The sequence below is a fragment of the Triticum urartu genome, chromosome 6, assembly GCF_003073215.2.
Source record: "Triticum urartu cultivar G1812 chromosome 6, Tu2.1, whole genome shotgun sequence".
In the NCBI taxonomy this organism is placed as follows: domain Eukaryota; kingdom Viridiplantae; phylum Streptophyta; class Magnoliopsida; order Poales; family Poaceae; genus Triticum; species Triticum urartu.
The window spans coordinates 172,592,993-172,600,126 of NC_053027.1; positions in this window are offsets into that span (position 1 = coordinate 172,592,993).

The window sequence follows — 7,134 nt, forward strand, 5'->3', positions numbered from 1 at the left end:
GTTATTCTTTCCAATCAATCGGTTGGGCTATTCCTATAAGTGTCCCAAACAGCCCTAGAGCTCATACTAGAATAACACCTTAAGACACAAATCAACCAAAACCCTAATGTCACCTAGATACTCCAATGTCACCTCAAGTATTCGTGGGTATGATTATATGATATGCATCACACAATCTCAGATTCATCTATTCAACCAACACAAAGGACCTCAAAGAGTGCCCCAAAGTTTCTACCGAAGAATCACGACGAAAACATGTGCCAACCCCTATGCATAGGTTCATGGGTGGAACGCGCAAGTTGATCACCAAAACATACATCAAGTGAATCACGTGGTATCCCATTGTCACCACAGATACGCACGGCAAGACATACATCAAGTGTTCTCAAATCTTTAAAGACTCAATCCGATAAGATAACTTCAAAGGGGAAACTCAATTCATTACAAGAGAGTAGAGGGGGGAATAAACATCATAGGATCCAAATATAATAGCAAAGCTCGCGATACATCAAGATCGTATCACCTCAAGAACACGAGAGAGAGAGATCAAACACATAGCTACTGGTACATACCCTCGGCCCCGAGGGAGAACTACTCCCTCCTCGTCATGGAGAGCACCGGGATGATGAAGATGGCCACTGGAGAAGGATTCCCCCTCCGGCAGGGTGCCGGAACGGGTCTAGATTGGTTTTCGGTGGCTACGGAGGCTTCTGGCGGCGGAACTCCCGATCTATTGTGCGTTCTGGAAGTTTTAGGGTACGACGATATATATGAGTGCAGGAAGTACGTCAGAGGAGCCACGCGGGCCCCATGAGGCAGGGGGGCGCACCCTAGGGGGGCCGCACCCCCCACCCTCGTGAGCACTTCCCGTATCTCCTGACGTGGAGTCCAAGTCTATCTGGTGGCTTTCGTTCCAAAAATAACTTCTCCAGTTGATTTCGTTCCGTTTCGTCTCTGTTTGATATTCCTTTTCTTCGAAACACTGAAATAGGCATAAAACAACAAATTTGGGCTGGGCCTCTGGTTAATAGGTTAGTCCCAAAAATAATATAGAAGTGGAAAATAAAGCCCAATATTGCCTAAAACAATAGATAATGTAGCATGGAGCAATCAAAAATTATAGATACGTTGGAGACGTATCATGGAGCCACGAGGGGCCCACGAGGGTGGAGGGCGCGCCCAGGGGGTAGGCGCCCCCCTGCCTCATGGCCTCCTTGTTGATTGCTTGACATCCACTCCAAGTCCTCTGGATCACGTTTGTTCCAAAAATCACGCTCCCGTAGGTTTCATTCCGTTTGGACTTCGTTTGATATTCCTTTTCTACGAAACACTGAAATAGGCAAAAAACAACAATTTGGGATGGGCCTCCAGTTAATAGGTTAGTCCCAAAAATAATATAAAAGTGTAAAATAAAGCCCATTAACATCCAAAACAGATAATATAATAGCATGGAACAATCAAAAATTATAGATACATCGGAGACGTATCATTGATCTCCCAGCAACTAGCCATTTCTGGCGCCGTTGCCGGGAGATCTACGAACAAGTCAAGACATACCAAGTACCCATCACAAACTCTTATCCCTCGCATTACATTATTTTCCATTTGCCTCTCATTTTCCTCTCCCCCACTTCACCCTTGCCGTTTTATTTGCCCTCTTTTCCGTTCGCCTCTTTTTCGTTCGTCTCTTTTCGCTCGCTTCTTGTGTGCTTGTGTGTTGGATTGTTTGTCACGATGGCTCAGGATAATACTAAATTGTGTGACTTTTCCAATACCAACAGTAATGATTTTATTTGCACTCCGGTTGCTCCTCTTACCGATGCTGAATCTTGTGAAATTAATACTGCTTTGCTGAATCTTGTCATGAAAGATCAATTTGCTATCCTTCCTAGTGAAGATGCCGCTACCCATCTAAACAACTTTGTTGATTTATGTGATATGCAAAAGAAGAAATATGTTGATACTGATACTGTTAAATTGAAGCTATTTCCATTTTTTCTTAGAGATCGTGCTAAAACTTGGTTCTCATCTCTGCCTAAAAATAGTATTGTTTCATGGAATAAGTGCAAAGATGCTTTTATCTCTAAGTATTTTCCTCCCGCTAAGATCATCTCTCTGAGAAACGATATTATGAGTTTTAAGCCACTTGATCATGAGCATGTTTCACAAGCTTGGGAGAGGATGAAATTAATGATACGTAATTGCCCTACACATGGTTTGAATTTATGGATGATTATACAAAAAATTTATGTTGGATTGAATTCTGCTTCTAGAAATCTTTTAGATTCGGCCGCGGGAGGCACCGTAATGGAAATCACTTTAGGAGAAGCTACTAAACTCCTAGATAATATTATGGTTAATTATTCTTAATGGCACACCGAAAGATCTACCAGTAAAAAGGTTCATGCGATAGAAGAGATTAATGTTTTGAGTGGAAGGATGGATGAACTTATGAAGTTATTTGCTAATAAGTGTGTTTCTTCTGATCCTAATGATATGCCTTTGTCTACTTTGATTGAGAATAATAATGAATCTATGGATGTGAATTTTGTTGGTAGGAATAATTTTGGTAACAACGCGCATAGAGGAAACTTTAATTCTAGGCCTTTCCCTACACTACAAAAAAATACACTTCCGTGATGATACTTGTTTGTCACAGTAGGTCGCTTTTTTTGTCATGCTTGTACATCCATGAAAAATTTATGACAGAATCAAGATAGTCATACATGTGCTGTCGTAGAAGTGTTCCATGACATTACCAAAATTATCATCACGCAAGTGTCCACTTCCATGACAATAAATCACGCGTCACAGAAGTGCTTTCGTCAAGAGTGACCGGCACGTGGCATCCACCGTAACAGAATGCCGTTAAGCTATCGGGTCAGGTTTTGGATCCGATAACCCATTAACAGCCCCGAACAATGGAGATTTTCCATGTGTAAAATCATCATTGGCTAGAGGAAACACGTGTCGGCTCATCGTTGGGACAGAAGTCATCCACTCACTGGACAGAAGGCGCCTATGATACGTCGACACGTGGCACGGCCCAACAGTGGCCCATTCCTGTGAAAAGGCCAGCCCATTTGACTTGGTCAAAAGCTGGCGGGCCGGCCCATGGAAAGCCTGTTAACGGCCTGCTCGCATATAGCCCATTTATAGCCCGCTAACCCAAGGCCCGTTACGCCCTATCCGAATTAGGCCCAGTAGCGTCATCTCGGCCGTCCGATATGATTCCAGCCCGTTTTCACTTCTGGCCCATGTATAGCCCATGACGTCTTTCGGCCCATATGAGGCCCTTCGTTACTCTTGGCCCATTAGCGGCCCGTGCTGAATCTGGCCCGTAATGAACAGTGTATTACTTTACACCCATTAACGGCCCGTGGTGAAACTGGCCCGTAATGAACAGTGTATCACTTTATACCCATTAACAGCCCGTTATTCCGTTGGGCCGTTTCTAGCCCAAGTTAACTTTAGGCCTTCTGAGGGGCCATTTATTCTTGGGCTCATTTGCAGCATTCGGTTACTTATGGCCCGTTACTGTCATTTTCTGTTTGTGGGCCAAATTCAGCCCGTCGTTACAGTCGGCCCGTTTGTGGACCGTTAGTCTGTTGGGCCATTTTCATAGCATCACCAAATATGGCCTATTAACGGTCCGTTATGGTCAGCCCATAAAATGTACGATTTCCATTAAAGGCCCATCTATGGCCCATTAAAGGCCCGTACAATACCCATAAATGAGCCGGCGGCCCATGGATCCTACGAGACGTACAAGGCCCATGGATCCTACGAGACGTAGAAGGCCCATGGATCCTACGAGACGTAGAAGGCCCATGGATCCGACGGCCCGTGAAGGGCCATGGTCGAGTGAATTGGCCCCCGTTTGAACGATATAGCATATTCAAAGAATTATCCTACTCAATACTATCACCTCTAAAAAGCCTACACTATTACAACAAAGAGATCAAGGCATAGAAAGGTAGACTAATCCTACACTATACAATAAAGAAATTACAGCCGATTATACCCACTGGGCATTATGGTTCGGCACAGGTGATAATAAAGCATACACAAACAGAAAATTACATACACTGGGCAAATACAACTCATACATCATGGACGCGCATCAACTTAACTCCATTTGAACTATAATCTCTTTAGAAAATAGGATTGGCCGGATTCAGATAGCACAAATTTCAGTCTGCAAAATCTCCAATTCCTTCATGGTTACCTCAGTGTCTTGTTTCATTTTTTGACTCCTGCATCTAATACCTGCATGTCTAGTCTCAACTTGTTGATTATACGTTGACAATCATGTACACGTTGTCTTGCCACCTCTAGTTGATGCTCGAGAACATCAGCACATTCAAATTCCAATCCATAATCATTCGGTACCGGCCATGCCGCACTGCTCGCAGATCTTTGTGTTGATGTCACTTCATCCTGAAATGTTTCTGTAAGTACACATGAGTAGGGCAAAAATATAGTTACAACAGTGAAGCGAACAAGACATTATTTTGTACTACATGGCAAAACATGACTAACAATAATGTTACACGTCACTTTCAAAAAAAATGTTACCCGTCATGAAGCATAAGCAGGTGATATTTTAAAAATTATAAAAAAGATAGTCTGTGCAGCCTGCATACAGAAATCCCTCTTAGCTCACCAGAGGAGCATGATGTTGGGGCCCAATCGAAAACACAGACAAGTTACAAATTTAGACAACACGTTGCGTATAAGTAAGCAAGCAGTTGGCCATTCTGTGCCTCAATTAAAGTCTTAGGGAGCATAATGAACAGCAGAGGGTTTCATACAAACATACTACAGCAGGCAAAACTATGCAATCATTAGCATAGTATAAACTAGATTGTGAGCCTCATGCAATAATAGTTGGTTAATAGACTTCAAAGCTCCAGGCACACTTCGGCAGAGTAATTAAATGGTAAGGCCTTTAATTATGTCAACTAATAGTGATACAAGTACCGAACATCAGGCATGGTTATTTGGGCATCTCATTAACTGAGGACAAATAAAGCAATTGAAAAGAGAAAATTAACTATGCCTGAAGCAAACAAGGAATTGAACTGTTGAGTTGCATACAGTGACTTACCTTAGCAGGTTGAAGAGGCTCAACGCAGCTCCTACTTCTCTTGCAAGGCTCCTTCCTAACATCTTGTACTTGGAAATCCTCAATCTTATCTTCATTGCACCCCCTCTGCAAGGTGACACAAACTAGTTACTCATCTCCTTGGAAGATAAATATGCATACTTTCCAGTCTATGAACACAAAAGGATGAGATTATAACAAAACAACACCACATAATTATGTCAACTAGTTACTCGTCTCCTTGGAAGATAAATATGCATACTTTCCTAACATACTTGCCTACTATAGTGTACAGCCAAACCTTTATGTCACCTATGAGTTAGACAAGGCCCCACTACAGCAGCCCTTAGTGTTTAAATTGTTGACAAGCTCTGTTAGAGTGTTAGGTCAAGAACAACAAGTAATCAAAGCAAACAGTCCTAGTATGGATGGCTGATGCAAACACGCAATTGAACAGATGTGTGAGCAAATCTTACATATCAAGAAAAGAAGCAAAGAAGGAGGCTTAAAGACCATCACTTGACTGACCAGATTTAAGGGGCATTTAAACATCATGTGCAACGTATGAACTAACATAAACATTGCATATTCCAGATTCTACAATGGAATGCACATGTATTAGGTTATGCCATGTATGATGATGCCTAAATGTACAGATAGTAGGCAGGAGTGATTCATCATTGCACGCACAATTGAATTGCAGGTTAAGGGCCAGTTCGATTCCGCCTTTTCAGGGCATATTGTCAAAGAAGCCATAAAAGATGTAAAGAAGTCATTTTTGAGTTATGGGCTTGGGCTTAACTAATTTCGCTTTGGAGGGGGGTGTTTCGGGTAGAACCTCACTAAAAATTGAAGGGAAGGGGAATAGTGAAATGACTCTGTTGTCTGCCTATATTACACTCAAAATGCAACTGCTGACGCCCGTGTTACACCTGACCCTCAAGTAAAAACAAACACGCAATCATTCATTGCCCTGCCCGCTTGCATCTCCTCTCCCCTTTCCCTCTACCTCGATCCCCTGCCTGGAGCACTAGGGTTCCTCCAGCGAGCCGTTGCCACTGGTCCCATCTGGCCTTGTCCTCGACGATGCTATGTCCAGCTAGGCTACATGGCCGGCGGGTAGGGGAAAATCTCCGTGGCTTCTCCTCCCTCTGGCGCCGCCCCTCATTATCATGGTCTCCAGCAGCTGCTCCACTGTGGTTCGTCCAACGCACTAATCCGGCGGGCGTTGCACAACTACGGCTGATGCCACACTGCGGCAGAAGGCACCTTATTCCCCCTCCCCTCCTCCCAGGCCATGGCCTTGAGGTGCTGTTGAAGGATGAGCTCATCCAACAATGTGAGGATCTCCTCTGATTTTTTGCCAAATTTTCATTCTGATCCACTATAGATTGCTATGAGCTGCTTCTACTGCTGCTATATGATGCATTGCTATGAGATGCTCCTGCTGCTGCTATATGATGAATTGCTATGAGCTGCTGCTGCTGTATGATGAGTTGCTATGAGCTGCTGCTGCTATATGATGAATTGCTATGAGCTGCCACTACTGCTGCTATATGATGAGTTGCTACAAGTTGCTCCTGCTGCTGCTATATGATGAGTTTCTACAAGATGCTCCTGCTGCTGCTATATGATGAATTGCTATGAGCTGCTCCTGCTGCTGCTATATGATGAATTGCTATGAGCTGCTCATGTTGCTGCTATATGATGAATTGCTATGAGCTGCTGCTGGTATATGATGAATTGCAGACTGCTGCTGCTGTATGATGAGTTGCTATGAGCTGCTGCTGCTGCTATATGATGCTTTCAGGTGGTGCTGCTATACGATAATAACCAGCCACTTGGACCATCGAATTTCAATAAATAATTGTTCTTCATTTAAATGTGGGTCATGCGTTCTTCGTTTAAATTAGTCAATGGGATCTCTATGGAAAACATTGACCAAAGTAGATTGTGCCAAGTAGATGGTATCTTTGTATTTACATTTTGAGCAAATAGTGATGGTATGTTTTCCTATCATATTAATT